The following is a 21,170-nucleotide window of genomic DNA, read 5'->3' on the forward strand; positions in this document are numbered from 1 at the left end:
TCTCTTTTGCCATACATTTCCCTGTCCCTTCCTCTTCACACCACTTTGAGTCAGAATTAGAGACCTAACTCCAAATTCCACATAGAGAGAATAAAATTGGCTGAATTTGTATAAGCCATCTGTTCTTAGTTTAGTAACCATGGCTGAAAAAATGAAGCCTATGTTATGTCGGACTGTTCCTAAGAGGGTCATAGATGGACCTGATTCTCTTAAGAAGAGGATAGAAATACAGATATAATAATGGATATGTATCTTTGCATATCTTTGCATATCTATTATGTAATTTCTAGTAAACTCTTTGAGAGAAGAAATCATGTCTTAGGTATTTCCTTTCCTAGTATCTGGAACAATTTCAAAATGAATGTTGAATAAAAAGTCTTCACTTTGAGGGCAGTTTGAATTTGTACCTCAGGAGGCATTGTTATTGATACAAATGAAGATAAGATTCTAGGGCCTTCATTTTTGCTGGATGTCATCAAGGTAACTTTTGTTTTGGGGAAATTGTTAATATTCTTTGGAAAGTAGACTTCTTTGAGCAAACTTTGAATAAACTCTTTATACATGAGAATGGAGCAATAATCTACCACCTATCCATTTTTGTTAACTAGTATTTCACAAAGTATTTTTAGTGTGTTTTTATGCTAAATTTTACACAGAACACAAAATATATTAAAATAGAATGCATGTTTATAGAAGGTGTAAAAGGATAAGTGCCACCCATTAATATTCTTTCTTCCGTGTAGCTGCCAATAAGCCCTCTCCCAAATCTTGAGGCACCTCTATAAAATTCCAAGGGCTCTAAAGTTTTAAAACCACCACTTCTAGATTAGAAGCAAGGAATTTATTGTCTAACTTGATTAATGCTTCAATATATTTATAATTTTAAGTATATAAGAATGTGATACAAAATATTATTAAGACAGAAAGGGATTTTATTGTCTATTTTCTTCCCCTGGCTGCCATGTCACTTAGGTATAAGATTCGAAAGCAGAAATGTATTTATTCAATAAACATTAACTGACCATTGTTTGCTACATTCTTCATTTGACATAAAGATGGGAATAAGACAGACCTCTGTTATCATGTGTCGAGAGTCTATGTTAGAATTTTATGTAATGAGAACATTTTAATTTCATTATACTTAATACAAAATAGGCAGCATACTTAGAACCACCAATGGCAAATGAAATAGTAGTTATTTTAGTATACCGGGTAAGTATGGGAGTTCAGATTCTTTCATCTTTCTCCTGAACCATAGACATAAGATCATTTTTGAAATAACCAGTAACTATTCTGCTTTCTGTTGTCCTTTTGAGTCTCTCTTTCTGCCCAATATAACACAGAACACTACTTTCCTGACAAGGATGTCAAAATGTCTGAATATTTTAAATTTTATGTCACTAGATAAGTGTAACAGTGTTGTACTGCAACTAAAAGAAATACATAAGCTTATATTAAAGAGTATATTATTGGATTGTTTGGTAGGGAGCATACAATGCTGGAATATCAAAATATTTTTATGAGCAAATGAGTTTGTCTAAACCTAAGGCATCTTCATAGAACTATAGACATTAAAACTGAAAAGGAACTTTGAATTTATTGTAAGCAATGCAATTTCCTACCATATATCACTTCTTAATTTGCAATAAAATTTCAGGTTTTTCAGGGTGAAAATATGCCCAATTTCATCCAATGAATCATAGCCTGCAAAAGTAACATCCCTCTAGTGGGCATTTAGAAATATTTGAGCAGGTTTTGGACTGTCAAAGGGCTAAGAGATAGTATTGACATTCAGTGATCCTGGGCTATGGATGCTAAATGTCCTGGAATATACAGAATGACACTGCATAACAAAGATTTTTCCAGGCTAAAATGCTCCTGAGATCTCCAGTAAGAAACACTGGTTTAACCCAAACCCGATAATCACATTGCCCTTTGAATCTACCTTACTTTTAAATTAGTTTGGATATGTTACCTAATTCTGGATAGTGAGGTGTATTGGGAAGTATTCTATAGGATGAGTGTGGTGGGAGGCTTCAGTACAAAATAATATCTCTTCTTATTATTACTTATAAATTAATATTATAAAGTAGACATCTATGACTTGTTATTCACTCAATTATATGCATAATACTTGGAGCTATGGTGGCTTTCTTGCATCAAGGAAGACTAAAATCCACTGGCCAAATTTGAAGAGTAGAGATATGATAGCACCTGGGTGTCTATTGATGTACATAATTCACATTTCTTGTTGTATGAGTGCTAGACTTATGTGGGAAAAATAAACACCTTGGTTGTTTAAGTAATTATCAGTTTAATTTTTGCATACCTATGGTTAAAAACATTCTTGACTGATACTGCTATCATTTATTAATTACCTTACCTTTTTCTCACCTCCTTTATTTTTATCTTTGAAAAAAATTAGGGGTCAGGCAGGTGTAGTTATCTAAAAAAAAAAAAAAACACTACTTATTTAACGGCAGAGTAGAAGTACAGATATATTTTTTCCGTTACTGATCTAGGATTATTAAACCATGTTGTATGCATTTTTTTGCTTTAAGTTCCTGAAAAATAATTGTGTATTTTGTAACTGGTTTCATTTGAAATATAAATATATCTGAGAAAAATAATAAACATGCCAGTTCATTAAAAATAATATTCTGAATGTGTTTTAAAGTTTAACTCCTCAACATGGTTCATCCTTTGATTTTCGAGCGTTGTAAAAATAGCCGTTCTTAGCCAAGTCTTGCTTAATTCTGGTTCAACAAGTGTAAAATTCAAGGCAGCTGGTTTTAAGCAGAAAAAGAACAAGGCAAATCTTCTAATCAAGTACACTCATACAAAAAGAAATATTGTAAAATATAAAATATTTTAAAATGTAAAAGCATTTCTCATTTGCCAGTAGTTTGGCAAATGTGTAATTGAACAAAGTTGGAAAATATTTTGTATGGCTCTGACTTTGCAGTAAAAAATACACATAGAAAATAAAGCATCTTGATGATAGCAATGCCATAATTTTACTTATTCTTAAAGAGCTTATACTATGGAAAAATCATTGTCTCTTCTGGGAAGATAATGGGACAGAGAGAAAAGTCAAAATATGATATTTTCTTAGATGATCAAAAAACAAGCACTTATATGGAGTTTTCAACTTTGTATACAACATAAAAGGCATAATCACTTAAACGTTTCCTATGCCTGGAAAATTCTGTTAAAAGTAAATTGTTATGCTTGTAGAAGTGTAATATCCCTTAGAAGACCTAATGGAGATAAATTTGAAGCCTTCCAATAAGTCACATTAGTTCAGATTCCTGAAAGGTTGAAGGATGCTTCTTTTTTCACACACAATAAACAGACTTAATGACAGCAAGATACAAGGGTATGTTGAAGCTGACAAGGTAATGACATGTAATATGATTGATATAGAAAGGAAATTGTAATATTAGAACTGAGGCAGATATAAGGGATTTTCAAGTTCAGTGTTTATCATTTTTAAATTGTTTCAGTGACTCCCTTAAATACAATGTATCATGGCCTCTAGTTTTCACTTATATTTTTCTTATTAAAAATAAGTATGTAAAAACTTGAAACTAAATATACATTTCCAAAGCTTAAAGCTCTTATATACCCATAAAATAAATACCAATAAATGGCTGAATGTGGTGGCTCATGCCTGTAATCCCAGCACTTTGGGAGGCTGAGGTGGGTGGATCACGAAGTCAGGAGATTGAGACCATCCTGGCCAACATGGTGAAACCCCGTCTCTACTAAAATACAAAAAAATCAGCTGGGTGTTGTGGCACATACCTGTAGTCCCTGCTACTTGGGAGGCTGAGCCAGGAGAATCGCTTGAACCTGGGAGGCAGAGGTTGCAGTGAGCCAAGATCGTGCCACTACACTCCAGCCTGGTGACAGAGCAAGACTCCATCTCAAAAAAAATAATAATACCAATAAATATAAAACCGATAAAAATTATTGTGTAATATATAATGTTATTTTTCTGGGAAGAAATCATTAATATTGAGTTTAATACTAGAAAAATATAGTTTTGGGTAGGATTATTTAGTTAATCTGTTTCCATATTTTTTACCTGAAATAGCATTGTTTATAATCACATGTTGGTGGTAAACTCTCATAGATTTTATCTGACGCTGTTTTAATTTTACCCTAATTCTTGAAAGATAATTTTACCGGTTCTATGATTCTAGGTAGAGAGACATTTCCTCTCAGGATTTTGAAGATAATATTCTACTGTTTTCTGGCTTTCATAGTCGTCATTAAGAAGTCTGCAAGGTAATTATCAAACTACAATAGATCTGTCTTTTCTTTTTGATGGCTTGTAAATATTCTTTGTTTTTGAGATTCTCTAGTTTTGCTGTAGACTCTTATTTAGTTTTAAAATTTCATTTAGAATCTATTGTGCTTCATATATGTGTATATATTTGTATATATATGAATGTGTGTGTGTGTATATATATACATTTCTTTTCATCAGTTTTGGAAATTCAAAGCTGAATTGTTATTTAAATACTGCCTTTTCTTAAATCTCTTCTCCTGTGATTCCACGTAGATGAATAATGGACTTTTACATTCGATCCTGCAAATATTTAGTACTCCATAAATTATGCATTACATTTACTTCCTTTGTAACATTATGAGTAATTTATCATCCACTTATTTTATTCTTAATTTAGTTAAATTTAAGGTGGTGGGCCGGGCACAGTGGCTCATGCCTGTAATCCCAGCACTTTGGGAGGCCAAGGCAGGAGGATCATAAGGTCAGGAGCTCGAGACCAGCCTGGCCAATATGGTGAAACCCCGTCTCTACTAAAACAAAAATGAGCTGGGTGTGGTGGCACGTGCCTGTAGTCCCAGCTATTGGAAGGCTGAGGCAGGAGAATCACTTGAACCTGGGAGGTGGAGGTTGCAGTGAGCCAAGACCATAGCATTGCATTCCAGCCTGGGGAATAAGAGCGAAACTCCATCTCAAAAAAAAAAAAAGAAAAACAATTCTAAGATGGTGTTTAGCCATACATTGCTAATTTGACCAATTATATTTTATTACTCAGTTTGATATTTAATTTGATTCAATTCTTCCTGGTAATTTTTGATAACAAAATGTTGCTAGTTCTTATTTATGACATTATATTTATGTAAACATAGTTTTATGTATCTACCAGTAATTCTATAGAATTCCCTTGCTGGTGTAAATAATTATTTTGTTGTTTCTGCTAACTTATGAGGTCTTGTTTTTGTGGTGTTTCTAAGCATTATATATGAGTTCATATGTGGTTAATTTTAATCTGTGGAAAATTTAAGGCCCTCATTTTAAGATGCTTTTTTTTTTTTTTGGAGAAGATTGTATATTTTTTTCTGCTTAGACTTTTGGGGAATTACTGATCTTAGGGAAACTTATTCCCCCTTTAGGGTCCCAGGTAGTTTCTGGGAAGATCAGATTTAATTTTTTCTCTTGCATAGCCATTGCTGGAAGTGTCAGGTTCAATTCTCCTTCTTGTCTTTCCAGACTAGTTACTGTGTTTGTTTACTTACTTGTTGGTTTATTTGGCTATTTGAAGATTTCTCTTAATTATTAGGAAAGCATTGCTCTGAAAAAAAAAAAAAAAATATATATATATATATATATATTTGCTGCAAGATCTAGTTCTACTGAGGAAGTGCCTCAGGGTTATTTAATCTACCAAATGGCTGAAAGTGGAAGTTGCATAGTTTATAGATTTTTTGCCACAGTTTGTGTGTGTGTGTGTGTGTGTGTGTGTGTTTTAGCGTAGAACTGTAAGACTATGGAAATAAATTAGTAAATAATTCAAGTTTTAAAAATAGTACTGCTTTGAAAATACATGGGCTAAAATTCAATTTACCTAATTTTGTATTTCATGTGAAATATGTTGATATCTACTCATTGTAATCTTAGAGTCAATCTATTTTAATGGCAAAAATTATCATGGAACTATTCTTCCAAAGGTAACCATTTAAAATCAGTATAATGCTCTCCATGGGACAGCCATGAGAAAACAACCTACCTATTAGCAACCAGGCTTGCTTACCACACAAAATATACTATAGTACTTGACTTTTCATTTATTTTAGGAAAACAAAAAATGTATTGAATGCTTTCTGTGTTTCAGGCATGTTCTAAGCTTGGTGGTTAAAAAGGTTAACAACACAAAGTTCATGGCCACACTGTAGTTACATTCCAGTGATGGAAGTCAGATAATATAGAGTAAGCAAACAAATAAATAAATGGACACATTTAGAAATAAGGGCAATGAAGGAAATAAAACGGATTTATATGATACAGAGTGACTTAGAAGGAGTATAACTGACTATTTGGATTGTATTATAAGTGATGGCTTCCCTGAGGAGGTAGAAATTGAGATGCTGACCTCAGAGAGAGGGATTCTAACAAAGGCTCAGCAAGTGCAATGGTCCTGTTGGATAATGGAGCTTAGCATTGGAGGAGGAACAAAAGAATGCCAATCTGACTGCAGCATTGTGATCCACTGTTAAGAGTGTTAAGACATTAAAGAAACAGTCATGAAGGGAGATTTCAAAACCTTAGTAAAGAATTTGGATTATATTTTAAGTGCAGGGAAGGGACCTTAGAGAGTTTCAAGAATATGAGTGATTCTTTATATATTTACATTATTCATGTAATATATATTATATTATAATTCATAATCATAAGTAATATTTAATAATTTTATAATTATATTTCAAAATAGTATAAAATTGTTTAAAATGTATTTATAAATATCTTGTAATTATTATATCAAATTATATCTCATATGAACCTAACACCTAGCAACGAAAATTGTTGAGCAGATGCCAGAGAAGGGAAGGGGTGTTACGAGCTAATTAAAAATCTGAAATGATATCTCTTTATAGATCATTTTCACCAAATAATATATACAGATAAATTATTTCAAGAATTTATTAGCCTATCTTTTTGAATAGTTTTATTTAGGTAAAACTGATATACAATAAACTACACATATTTAAATTGTGCAATTTGAGAAGTTTTGATGTGTACATTTGTGAATTCATCATTACAATGTAATAAGATATTCATTACTCGCAAAAATTTCTTCATGACTTGTTTTAATCCATTTTCTCACTCACCTTTCTAATCCCAGGTTACTACTGATCTGCTAACTTTTACTATTGATTGGTTCTGTGACTATAGATAAGAATTTTATATGAATGGAATCACTCAGTATGTACTCTTTAGTCTGACTTCTTTTGCCCAGCATCCATCCATGTTGTAGCAAGTTCAAGAGATTGTTCCTTTTTTATTGTTGAGTAGTGTTCCATTGGAAGGGTATATCACCATTTGTTTATTCATTCATGTGTTGGACATTTGGATTGTTTTCAGATTTTTGCAATTACAAAAAATATGCTTTTAACATTTGTGTACAAGTCTTTGTATAGACATGTATGTTTATGTCTCTTAAATAAACACATAGGAATAGAATGGCTGGATTATTACTTTTTAAGAAACTGCCAAACTGTTTTCCAAGGTAGTGGTACCATTTTCATTCCCATCAGCAGTGTATGAGAGTTCCACTTCCTCTATAACCCCAACGACACTTGGTATAGGCTGACTTTTTAATTCTTGTCAATCTACTAAGTATGTAGTGATATCTCATTGTTATTTAATTTTTATTTCTTTATTCACTAATGATGTTGATCTTTTTAATGTGCTTATTTGTTATCCATATATCTTCTATGGTTAAACATTTGTTCAAATAATTTCTTTTATGTTGTTTTAATCAATAGGCAATGGTGGCTTAGTATCAGATATTACAATTAAAGAATAATCTTTTTTATTTTTACTTTTTCTCATTCTCTCTTAGCATAATTTATTTATTAACCTATCCATCCATTAACATGACATAAATGGGCAATTACAAAGTTTCAAGCACTGGGGATACATTGAAGAGTGAGACTCTGTACCTGCTCTCAATCAGGAGGTACAAAAAATGTTCATTAAAATCTAATATATGGTCACACATCACTTAATGATTGGGATACATTCTAAGAAATATGTCATAAGGCAATTTTGTTATTATGCGAACATCATAGAGTATACTTACACAAACTTAGATGGTATTGCCTACTACACAGCTAGGTATGATATAGGCTCTTGCTCCTAGGCTGTCAGCCTGTAAGCATGTTACTATACTCAATACAGTAGACAATTGTAACACAATGGTAATTATTTGTGTATCTAACAATGGAAAATGTACAGTAAAATATGGTGTTATGATCTTATGAGACCACTCTTGTATATGTAGTCCATCGTTTATCAAAACATCGTTATGCAGTGCATAACTGTGATTATAATGTATTCCCTTGGCCTAGTATTTTGTAGTTTATGATTGATTTATGTGGATGCTTCCTATAAGGGAAAAGATTAAGAGATGATGCTGTGCTACATAAGATTCTGCCTCAGCATTCAGAGTTCACACTGCTGTTGGGAAAGAAAACAAAGAGTTGAAAAATATTGTAGCAGAAAGTAAGTTTAAAATAGAAAGTATTAAAAATAAGTCCCTATCAATACAGAGGATTTCCTGGAGGCACTGGGACTTTTGGATTTGGGGAATTGATAAGATTTTTTAAGGCTTTTAATCTTTTAATTTAATGTAATTTAATTATTTTTAGAGACAGGGTCTCACTTTGTTGCCCAAGGTGGAGTGCAGTGGTGTGATCTTGGCTCATTGTAGCTTCGGCCTGCTGGGCTCAAGTGATCCTTCCACCTCAGCCTCCTGAGTAACTAGGATGACAGGCACATGCTACCATGCCTGGCTTTGTTTTTGTAGAGATGGGGTCTCACTATGTTATCCAGAGTGATAATATTTTTTTAATACATGAATAATATGAAGAGATATGATTAGTGAGGTGAGGAGCAGCAATATTTAAGTTTTTGAAGAGCAAGAAAATGCTGCGCCATTTGGGCTGACTAGTTTCCTGGGAATCATGAGAGTTCAGGATACATAGTGTTATCCTGACCACAGACATGATAATAAGTGGGTCGTCATCTTATTTCAGATCATAGATGCCTCTGAAAGACTTATTAGTGAAGTATATAATCAGAGGATCTTAATCTTCTCAGAAATCATCATCACCTGTAAATGCATGATCTAAACATTTTTTAATAGCTTAGTGGGATTTTTAGCTACACCAGATTATCATGTAGATTTCCTAACCTCGTTAAGGTACAGTGCTCAGCATAGAAACCAAGACAGGGGACCGAGTTTCCCACTAAAATATTTATTTTTAAACTTACAGATATCTTTACACTCTTGCTCTTAGAATTTTACTTTTTCTTTTGCTTCACCCTGTGATAGCTAAAACAACATTCTGAAATGCTAGGGAAGTACAAACTCTGGCCTCTCAGGGTAGGAAAATTTTTTCATTCTGTGCATGCTCTATGCTGGACTGAATGCTAAGTGCTTTACCTTACAGACTTGCTGGAGAAAAGGAGAATCTACTTTATCTATCAGTTCAGAAAGTCAGAAGACATGGGCTATGTGATCCTAACAATATTTATTCTAACAGAATAGGCTAGGAGATACGGAAGCGTTAAGATGAAGGTCACTCACTCACTAATATATAGGGATTTTTGTTGTTGTTATTTTGTCCTGTTACTTCCCTCTCTCTCTCTCTTTTTTTTCTGGTGATATGATAAAATGTTCCAGTGCTATCAACTCACTACAACAGTAGGACCTTGAAAGAACAAACTACAGAAAGAAATAATTGCTTATAGCTTCCTGTTTTCTGCAATTTCAAATACAGACTTTAAAAAAGATTATAATCAGACAGTATTCTATGGTAGATCAGTATGACAAGGGGTTTCTATTATAATTGATGACAAATGTTCACGCGAAGAAAGAAAGCTTATTACAAGCAACATATTTAATATTTTAAATTAATATATTTTAATTTGATATTTAAATTAATACTGAATTTAATTTAATTTTGAATTATTAATTATAAATTCATACAATAAATTTGTTCATAATACCAAAATAACTAATGCTGGAGGATAAATGAGACAAGTTTAGAAACATATATACAGGCAGATACATACCATGTGATGGAAAATAGATAAAAAACTTCCCAAGGTATGGGAAAATATTATCAATTCATACCCCATGGATTAATTGGATAATATCAGACCAATTCATATCATAGAACAGTAAGTCTTCTCTTAACATAATTGATAGGTTCTTAAAAACTGTGACTTTAATGGAAATGATGTATAAAGAAGTCAATTTAACCATACACTAATTGATATAAACAAGATTTAAGTTCCTGCAGCATATTTTTGGTCACAAAAACATCACCAAACTTCTAAATAAAATCTCTAAGCACTTCTAATATTAAACAATAAAATAAATGTGAGCTATACGTACGTTTAAGAAAGATTAATAAAAACAAGCAAAATCATTATTTACCCAATTATTACAGTTCAGGGTCATGGGTGGCTGTTGTTTATTCCAGCAGCTCAGGGTCCTAGGCAGGAACCAGATCTGGACAGGATGCCATTCTGTCACAGGGCACACTCACACACACACCCCACTCACTCATACTGGGGCAACTTAGACATGCCAATTAACCTAACATGCATATCTTTGGGATTTGGGAAGAAATCATAGTACTTAGAAAAAATCCACGCAGACATGGGGAGAATGTACGAATACCATACAGACAGTAGCCCCTAGTAAGAACCAGTTTTTTCTCATTATAATAAAATGGATGCTGTTCAAGAACCCGTGATAGTTATCTTCTGAAGAGCATAATTTGTCCTGTGACATATCTAAGTCTATGCATATAACTTATTACACAGTTCCAATATATTCCAGGGCACATTCCCCATGAAAGAAATATTCCTTTAAAAATTCCAGTTCTGGGTCTATTACATTTTCAGTGTTGGATAAGATGAGAGTTGGATATGTGATCCAGTTTTAAGTAATTTCCCAGGGTGATGCATATAGGTATTGGCAAAAAGTCTAGAATTCAGGTCTCATGATCCCTACTTTGGTGTTCTTTTCATTACAATACTCCTCTTCCCAACTTCTGTTTAATCCCCATCTCCACTTTTATAATTTCTCCCTACTTGAGCAACAAATAAATTCAATACAGAGTTAAATTTAGCCAAAGGAAGTGCTTGCTATCTGAAAAAATTTGTATTAGTAAAAGCTTAGTTAATGTAAATACATGTAAAACAACAATAAAAATTTTGTTATAAAACCCTCACATACACAATCAATTGTCTTTTGACAGAAATGAAAATAATGTTTAATAGGGAAAGAATAGCCTTTTCAAAAAATGGTGCTGGGGCAACTAAATATCCATGTGCAGAAGAATGAAGTTTGATCTCTACCTCATACCATACACAAAAATTAACTCAAAATGTATTACAGGCCTAAATTTAAGAGCTAGAACCGTAAAACATTTGAAGGAAAACATAACAGTAGGAATCCTCATGATTTTGGGATCTACAGTGGTTTCCTAAATTTGATACCAAAAGCACAAACAATGAAAGAATAGATATATTGTACAATATCAAAATTAAAATTTTGTCCTCTAAAGAACAGTATCATGAAAGTAAAAAAGCTCACTTAGATTCTGGATATTAGCCCTTTGTCAGATTGCAAAAACTTTCTCCCATTCTGTAGGTTGCCTGTTCACTCTGATGGTAGTTTCTTTTGCTGTGCAGAAGCTCTTTAGTTTAATTAGATCCCATTTGTCAATTTTGGCTTTTGTTGCCATTGCTTTTGGTGTTGTAGACATGAAGTCCTTGCCCATGCCTATGTCCTGAATGGTATTGCCTAAGTTTTCTTCTAGGGTTTTTATGGTTTTAGGTCTAACGTTTAAGTCTTTCATCCATCTTGAATTAATTTTTGTATAAGGTGTAAGGAAGGGATCCAGTTTCAGCTTTCTACATATGGCGAGCCAGTTTTCCCAGCACCATTTCTTGTTTTTGTCAGGTTTGTCAAGAACTCAAACAAATTTACAAGAAAAAAACAACCCCATCAAAAAGTGGGTGAACGATATGAACAGACACTTCTCAAAAGAAGACATTTATGCAGCCAACAGACACATGAAAAAATGCTCATCATCACTGGCCATCAGATAAATGCTCATCAAAACCACAATGAGATATCATCTCATACCAGTTAGAATGGCAATCATTAAAAAGTCAGGAAACAACAGGTGCTGGAGAGGATGTGGAGAAATAGGAACACTTTTACACTGTTGGTGGGACTGTAAACTAGTTCAACCATTGTGGAAGACAGTGTGGCGATTCCTCAGGGATCTAGAACTAGAAATACCATTTGACCCACCAATCCCATTACTGGGTATATACCCAAAGGAATATAAATCATGCTTCTATAAAGAAACATGCACACGTATGTTTATTGTGGCACTATTCACAATAGCAAAGACTTGGAACCAACCCAAATGTCCAACAAAGATAGACTGGATTAAGAAAATGTGGCACATATACACCATGGAATAATATGCAGCCATAAAAAATGATGAGTTCATGTCCTTTGTAGGGACATGGATGAAGCTGGAAACCATCATTCTCAGCAAACTATCACAAGGACAGAAAACCAAACACCGCATGTTCTTGCTCATAGGTGGGAATTGAACAATGAGAACACATGGACACAGGAAGGGGAACATCACACACTGGGGCCTGTTGTGGGGTGGGGAGAGGGGGAGGAATAGCATGTACCCTAGAACTTAAAGTATAATAAAAAAAAATTTAAAAAAAAGGACATCAAAATTGAAAGTCCAAAGCACACACAAAAAAGCTCACTTAACAAGGGAAAATATTTGCAAATCATGTATCTGGTAAGGGAATATGAAAAAGTATGTATTTATAGACATAAATAGTTTTATAAACATGGATAGTTCCATAAACATACTAATATTTAGTGGGATGCTAGCTGCATTCCATTTCATCACTTTCTTTTACTATCAATACAAAAAAAACCTCTAGCTTAACATTCTAATAATTTTAAATTATCCATAATCTAAGGAGCCATAGACAATTTGCCAGCAATTGCCATTTGGAAAGATATAGATAAATCAGTGATTATAACTAGTTTGTATGGTTTGACTCATGTTATTTCCTGTCTCTTTTCTACCTACGTCTCTACCTCCCCTTATCTGTCAGTGGGAAGCTATGGGTATGATAAATGGAAGAGACAAAATGGGAATTTAGCTCATTTTAGCAAAGTAATGAGACTTTCCATTGGTAAACTCCGCTCAATCAAACAGAATATTATTTAAGTTATTGCTATATACATAGTTTATTACTTGCCGATATGTTTGTTTCTTTGAAGTTTGCATGCTTGATCCATTGGAGAACTAAGGAATTAATGAGTGATACATCATTTATTCCATTTTTTAGATAAACATTTTGTGTAGATTACGATAAATTTAAATCTGTAAAGCTGATCTTCTGAGAAATTTCAGTAATTCTTTAGGGACCATTATGTTTGTGAACTCGTAATTATAAAATTACATTTTGTAAATGGTGAAACTCAAGTTTATAAATTTTATGAGTCAAATGCTATAAAGATAGTTTATGTTTGTTTGTAAATTTGTCCTTCAAAATATAACTATGTTGGTCAAGAGAAATAGGGTTTGACTTACCTTACATATGAATTCTTTTTTCAATGACCTTTTCAGGTTTCCTTGAATTAATGGCATTTTATGCAATTTTCTTGTGTTTAGACCTAGGAATTTAAAGGAGTTAAAATTTGAACTTTAAAGGAGGCATCTTAGAAATATTGAAGAGGAAAAGAATTTTCCATGATTACATTTTCATTCCAGTGGGTTTTGGTTTTGCCTAGGAATGATTTTATTTTTTAAATAAAGTACATTCTTTGAATCACATCTTTTGGAATATTTTTCTCATTATAGTGGAGAAGACCTAGTCCTTAATCTTTACTTCTCAACCCAACATGATTCAAATTATTTTATATTCCCCAAACAAAATTGAGGCATTCATGATATAGGTACAACATCACATGGGGCTTGATGTATATAGTTATTTATTCCTTTATTTAAATATAGCCTCATTTGTCACAAGATTTGAGATAACTTTGGACACAGTGTGAAGAACCAGGAATATTAGTAGAATAGAAATACAGACAAGGTAAAAGAAAAATACAAACTTGCTGTCCCAAGGTCAGACATATTCATTATAGTTGGTAGTTGAATTTGGCTCTGAACTTCCTTGCAGTCAAAGTAAGAAAGGGTACTTTGTGTCTTTCATCATGTTCATTGTTATAATATAAAAATATATCCACTGCTAGCTCTTAATTCTCAAAGTAATTTCGCATAGAGAGCTTTACATAGGAACTGGCAAATGATATAGTAATGAATTTTCTGTAGTGACAAATTTCTTTAATTAAAGAAGGCCTAACACTGGAAAACAACTCCAAGAAGATGATTCTGGGTTTCTAAAGTTAATATTATCAAAATTTGTATTCTTAAGGTGATATGGCTTGATCTATGGAAATAATATAGAACATATAGAAGAGTGGCTAGGCTTTAATTTCTACAAATCATCTTTCATAAACCTAATTTATCAGAGGAATCAAAAAAATGTTTATAGCCTGGAGACAGATAAGATACCATAGATAAAAATCTTGATATATTATTGATTCTGGTAAGCTTTAATATTATTTGCAGAAACTACTAGACACTAGCAACCATATTTACCTCCTGGAACTTTTCAGTAGCCAGTTTTGGAAAAAGAATGTGAATATTCAGAAATGTTAAGATGGACTGGCTACTATTCTTTCTCAGATGTTGGATGGCCGTATTGTGGAAATTTGTTCCTTTTTGTAATGAATCATTGTTCTCACAAATTGAATGTGACTAACTTCAATGTGTGTGTCCTTCCATTCAAGGTGTATATCATTTTTAAGGCTTTTGTTTATAAATAGCAGACAATGTGATTCACACCGATTTAAAAATTGAAGTGAATGTATTGGCTTATATGGTAGGCAGAATTCTAAGAAGATATTCTGTGATTCTTAGTTCTCGGTGTATACTGTCTCCTAGTTAATTGGTTAAACTTGAATCTAGGTACTGCTGTGAAAAGATTTTGCAGATATAAATAAGATATCAAATCAATTGACCTTAAAAAATAGGGAGACTATCTGGATAGTAGTCAACTAGTCATATGAGCCTTCTTTTTTTTTTTTCTTTTCTTTTTTTTTTTGAGATGGGAGTCTTGCTCTGAGCCTAGGCTGGAGTGCAGTGGCGCGATCTCGGCTCACTGCAAGCTCCGCCTCCCGGGTTCACGCCATTCTCCTCTCAGCCTCCGGAGTAGCTGGGATTACAGGCATGCACCACCACACCCGGCTAATTTTGTATTTTTAGTAGAGACGGGATTTCTCCATGTTGGCCAGGCTGGTCTCGAACTCCAGACCTCAGGTGGTCCGCCCGCCTCGGCCTCCCAAATGAGAGGTGACAGCGTGTTGGCAGTCCTCACAGCCCTCCCTCGCTCTCAGCGCCTCCTCTGCCTGGGTTCCCACTTTGGCGGCACTTGAGGAGCCCTTCAGCCCACCGCTGCACTGTGGAAGCCCCTTTCTGGGCTGGCCAAGGCCGGAGCCCACTCCCTCAGCTTGCAGGGAGGTGTGGAGGGAGAGGTGCCAGCGGGAACCGGGGCTGCGTGGGGTGCTTGTGGGCCAGCTGGAGTTCTAGGTGGGCATGGGCTTGGCGGGCCCCGTACTGGGAGCAGCTGGCCGGCTCTGCCGGCCCCAGGCAATGAGGGACTTAGCACCCGTGCCAGCGGCTGCAGAGGGTGTACTGGGTCCCCCAGCAGTGCCAGCCCAGCGGCACTGTGCTCGATTTCTCGCTGGGCCTTAGCTGCCTTCCTGTAGGGTAGGCCTCGGGACTGCAGCACGCCATGCCTGAGCCTTCCCTGCCTCCATGGGCTCCTGTGCAGCCGGAGCCTCCCCCACGAGCGCCGCCCCCTGCTCCACGGGGCCCAGTCCCATCGACCACCCAAGGGCTGAGGACTGCGAGCGCATGGCGCGGGACTGGCAGGCAGCTCCATCTGCAGCCCAGGTGCGGGATCCACTGGGTGAAGCCAGCTGGCCTCCTGAGTCTGGTGGGGAGGTGGAGAACCTTTATGTCTAGCTCAGGGATTGTAAATACACCAATTGGCACTCTGTATCTAGCTCAAGGTTTGTAAACACACCAATCAGCACCCTGTGTCTAGCTCAGGGTTTGTGAGTGCACCAATTGACCCTCTGTATCTAGCTGCTCTGGTGGGGCCTTGGAGAACCTTTATGTCTAGCTCAGGGATTGTAAATACACCAATGGGCACTCTATATCTAGCTCAAGGTTTGTAAACACACCAATCAGCACCCTGTGTCTAGCTTAGGGTTTGTGAATGCACCAGTCGACACTCTGTATCTATCTGCTCTGGTGGGGCCTTGGAGAACCTTTGCGTCCATACTCTGTATCTAACTGATCTGATGGGGACGTGGAGAACCTTTATGTCTGGCTCAGGGATTGTAAACACACCAATCAGCACCCTGTCAAAACAGACCACTCGGCTCTACCAATCAGCAGGACGTGGGTGGGGCCAGATAAGAGAATAAAAGCAGGCTGCCTGAGCCTGCAGTGGCAACCCGCTGGGGTCCCCTTCCACACGGTGGAAGCTTTGTTCTTTCGCTCTTTGCAATAAATCTTGCTATTGCTCACTCTTTGGGTCCACCCTGCTTTTATGAGCTGTAACACTCACCGCGAAGGTCTGCAGCTTCACTCCTGAAGCCAGCGAGACCACGAGCCCACCAGGAGGAACGAACAACTCCAGACGCGCTGCCTTAAGAGCTGTAACACTCACCGCGAAGGTCTGCAGCTTCACTCCTGAGCCAGCGGGACCACGAACCCACCAGAAGGAGGAAACTCCGAACACATCTGAACATCAGAAGGAACAAACTCCAGGCACGCCACCTTAAGAGCTGTAACACTCACCATGAGGGTCCGCAGCTTCATTCTTGAAGTCAGTGAGACGAAGAACCCACCGGATTCCGGACACACGAAGTGCTGGGATTACAGGCATGAGCCACCGCCTCTGACCCTCATATGAGCCTTTTAAAAGTTTTTTCTCTGCCTGGTTGCAGACAAGGAAGTTAGTGATGAGGCACAAGAAAGATTTCAGGCAAAACTGCCCTCTTGAATATGGAGGGGCCATCTGGCAAAGAATGCAGGCAGTGTCTGTGAGCTGAGAGAAATTCCTATCTGATAGTCAGCAAGGAAATAGGGACCTCTTTCCTACAACCACAAGGAGCTGAATCCTGCCAGCAACAAGAATGAACTTCTTGTTGATGAAATGCATTTTTTTCCTAGAGTTTACAGAGAATTCCTCAGCCTAGTGAGAGCCTTGATTTCAGCCTTGCTATTTACTGAGTATGATGTTTATGCTGAATTTTTGATCTACAGAACTGTGAGCTTATAAATGGGTATTGTTTGAAGCCACTGTTTGTGGTAATTTGTTAAGCAGTAATGGAAATCCAACACAGCCACATCAAAGAAAATTATAGTGATAGGATGATTTTTCAATGCAATTTATAAGAGTTCTGGCTCCTTTTCTCTGAAATTCTCATGCCTATGTCCCCATGTTTTCCTCTTGGGGGAAAACTGGCTGTGGGAGCTCTGGTTTCAAATCCATATACTACACTTCCAGAAGTAAAGAAATAGCCTTTTCCTTTATTCAGCACATATTCCCCAAGTCACCTTGATGATTCAGACTGGTCAAACATGTTAGAAACCTGGCACTGGATTAAAGAGGCAACATTGGAAGCCACATTTTGAAAAGGCCACTTGAGTGAGCTCGTATCAAATTTTATACAAAATTTTCCATCCCTCCACCCACCTCCATGCAGATAAAAGCAGTTCTTATGAGCGGAGCCTGTTTGTATTTACTAACTCCATAATAACGGGAGAATTATGCTTCCCACCTACACTTCCACATAGAGTTAAGTAAGTAGAATGCCTAGATTTTCTATTTCCAGGAAAGTACAAGGATTTTATTTCAAATACTTGGCTCTAGCCTTTTCTAATTTCTTTACTCATTAAGGGTAAACTTCCAAAGTGTGTTCATTTCAGATTAAAATCAGACTTTAGTCCTTTCTAGTCTTCAATGGCAACCTTTATTCTCCCCAAATTATAGACCATTTAGTTTACTAGATATTCTGTGCAGACTATGTGTTTGTTTGTTTGTTGGTAAATCACAAGCATTGGATTCTCAGGCTAATATTCTGCATGAGGTTTCTGTATCTCTGTATTTTATTATAGTGCATGGAACATTTCAAGCTAAACATACGAATTTTTGTTTGTTTGTTTTTGAGAAAATCTCTCTCTGTTGCCCAAGCTGAAGTGCAGTGGTGCGATCTCAGCTCACTGCAACCTCTGCATCCTGGGTTCAAGCGATTCTCTTGCCTCAGCCTCCCAAGTAGCTGGGACTACAGGCGCATGCCACCACACCTGGCTAATTTTTGTGTTTTTAGTAGAGACGGGGTTTCACAGGCTTGTCTCGAACTCCTGACCTTATGATCCGCCCACCTCGGCCTCCCAAAGTGCTGGGATTACAGGAGTGGGCCACTGCGCCCTGGCCTAACATATAAATTTCTTTTGCAGATCTGATTGACTTCTTTCTCACCCTTGTCCCCAAACATAAACTCATTATTAGCTAGACTGGATGAGTTATTGATTCTCAATATAATCTTAAAACTAGTTTGAGAACCTAGGTTTGTCTGAATGGTATCTTGATAGATTATTTAATAATTTCTAATGGGATAAATAAGGGTATGTCTGGCTTCTCTTCTTAATGTATCCTAATGCTATGATAATAATTTCAAGAAAGGTCTACTCATATGTTCCCTATTAACAGTCTCACTTCTCCTCTTTTTTTTTTTTCTTTTTGAGACAGAGTCTTGCTCTGTCACCCAGGCTGGAGTGCAGTGGCGTGATCTCGGCTCACTGCAAGCCCCACCTCCTGGGTTCACGCCATTCTCCTGCCTCAGCCTCCCAAGTAACTGGGACTTCAGGCCCCTGCCACCAGGCCCGGCTAATTTTTGTTCATTTAGTAGAGGTGGGGTTTCACCATTGTAGCCAGGATGGTCTCGATCTCCTGACTTCAGGATCCACCCGCCTCAGCCTCCCAAAGTGCTGGGATTACAGGCGTGAGCTACCGCACTCGGCCTCACTTCTCCTCTTAACCCAGCAATATTTCATGTAAAAGAAGAAGATATCCCTTTGATTTTAGAACAATTAAAATTTTTTTATCTTTAATATTTTGGTGTATTTGTTTCTTTTTATTTATTTATGTATTTTTAATTATACTTTAAGTTTTAGGGTACGTGTGCACAATGTGCAGGTTAGTTACGTATGTATACATGTGTCATGTTGGTGTGCTGCACCCATTAAATCGTCATTTAACATTAGGTATATCTCCTAATGCTATCCCTCCCCACTCCCCCCACCCCACAACAGGCCCTGGTGTGTGATGTTCCCCTTCCTGTGTTCATGTGTTCTCATTTTTCATTTCCCACCTATGAGCAAGAACATGCAGTGTTTGGTTTTCTGTCCTTGTGATAGTTTGCTGAGAATGATGGTTCCCAGCTTCATCCATGTCCCTACAAAGGACATGAACTCATCATTTTTTATGGCTGCATAGTATTCCATGGTGTATATGTGCCACATTTTCTTAATCCAGTCTATCTTTGTTGGACATTTGGGTTGGTTCCAAGTCTTTGCTATTGTGAATAGTGCCACAATAAACATACATGTGCATGTGTCTTTATAGCAGCATGATTTATAATCCTTTGGGTATATACCCAGTAATGGGATTGGTGGGTCAAATGGTATTTCTAGTTCTAGATCCCTGAGGAATCACCACACTGTCTTCCACAATGATTGAACTAGTTTATAGTCCCACCAACAGTGTAAAAGTGTTCCTCTTTCTCCACATCCTCTCCAGCACCTGTTGTTTCCTGACTTTTTAATGATTGCCATTCTAACTGGTATGAGATGATATCTCATTGTGGTTTTGATGAGCATTTATCTGATGGCCAGTGATGATGAGCATTTTTTCATGTGTCTGTTGGCTGCATAAATGTCTTCTTTTGAGAAGTGTCTGTTCATATCGTTCACCCACTTGTTGATGGGGTTGTTTGTTTTTTTCTTGTAAATTTGTTTGAGTTCATTGTAGATTCTGGATATTAGCCCTTTGTCAGATGAGTAGATTGCAAAAATTTTCTCCCATTCTGTAGTTTGCCTGTTCGCTCTGATGGTAGTTTCTTTTGCTGTGCAGAAGCTCTTTAATTTAATTAGATCCCATTTGTCAATTTTAGCTTTTGTTGCCATTGCTTTTGGTGTTTTAGACATGAAGTCCTTGCCCATGCCTATGTCCTGAATGGTATTGCCTATGTTTTCTTCTAGGGTTTTTATGGTTTTAGGTCTAACATTTAAGTCTTTAATCCATCTTGAATTAACTTTCATATAAGGTGTAAAGAAGGGATCCAGTTTCAGCTTTCTACATATGGCTAGCCAGTTTTCCCAGCACCATTTATTAAATAGGGAATCCTTTCCCCACTGCTTATTTTTGTCAGGTTTGTCAAAGATCAGATACTTGTAGATATGTGGCATTATTTCTGAGGGCTCTGTTCTGTTCCATTGGTCTATATCTCTGTTTTGGTACCAGTACCATGCTGTTTTGGTTACTGTAGCTTTGTAGTATAGGTTGAAGTCAGGTAGCATGATGCCTCCAGCTTTGTTCTTTTGGCTTAGGATTGACTTGGTGATGTGGGCTCTTTTTTGGTTCCATATGAACTTTAAAGTAGTTTTTTCCAATTCTGTGAAGAAAGTCATTGGTAGCTTGATGGGGATGCCAGTGAATCTATAAATTACCTTGGGCAGTATGGCCATTTTCACAATATTGATTCTTCCTACCCATGAGCATGGAATGTTCTTCCATTTGTTTGTATCCTCTTTTATTTCATTGAGCAGTGGTTTGTAGTTCTCCTTGAAGAGGTCCTTCACATCCCTTGTAAGTTGGATTCCTAGGTATTTTATTCTCTTTGAAGCAATTGTGAAGGGGAGTT

General features: G+C 36.4%; 1 protein-coding gene across 14 annotated transcripts in view; it reads left to right on the plus strand.

The window, feature by feature from the left end:
- NAALADL2 (N-acetylated alpha-linked acidic dipeptidase like 2) overlaps window positions 1–21,170 on the plus strand; it is a 1,370,084-nt gene that overhangs the window by 257,635 nt on the left and 1,091,279 nt on the right. For 13 of the 14 annotated variants that reach the window (XM_063722339.1, XM_063722336.1, XM_063722335.1 and 10 more), the window contains one exon: window positions 4,209–4,293. The exons of the other annotated variant lie outside the window; for it this stretch is intronic. The gene's annotated coding sequence lies outside the window, so the exon portion shown is untranslated. The remainder of the gene's footprint in view (window positions 1–4,208; window positions 4,294–21,170) is intronic. 14 annotated transcript variants of the gene reach the window in all.

Source organism: Pongo abelii, chromosome 2 (genome assembly GCF_028885655.2).
Source record: "Pongo abelii isolate AG06213 chromosome 2, NHGRI_mPonAbe1-v2.0_pri, whole genome shotgun sequence".
Taxonomy (NCBI): domain Eukaryota; kingdom Metazoa; phylum Chordata; class Mammalia; order Primates; family Hominidae; genus Pongo; species Pongo abelii.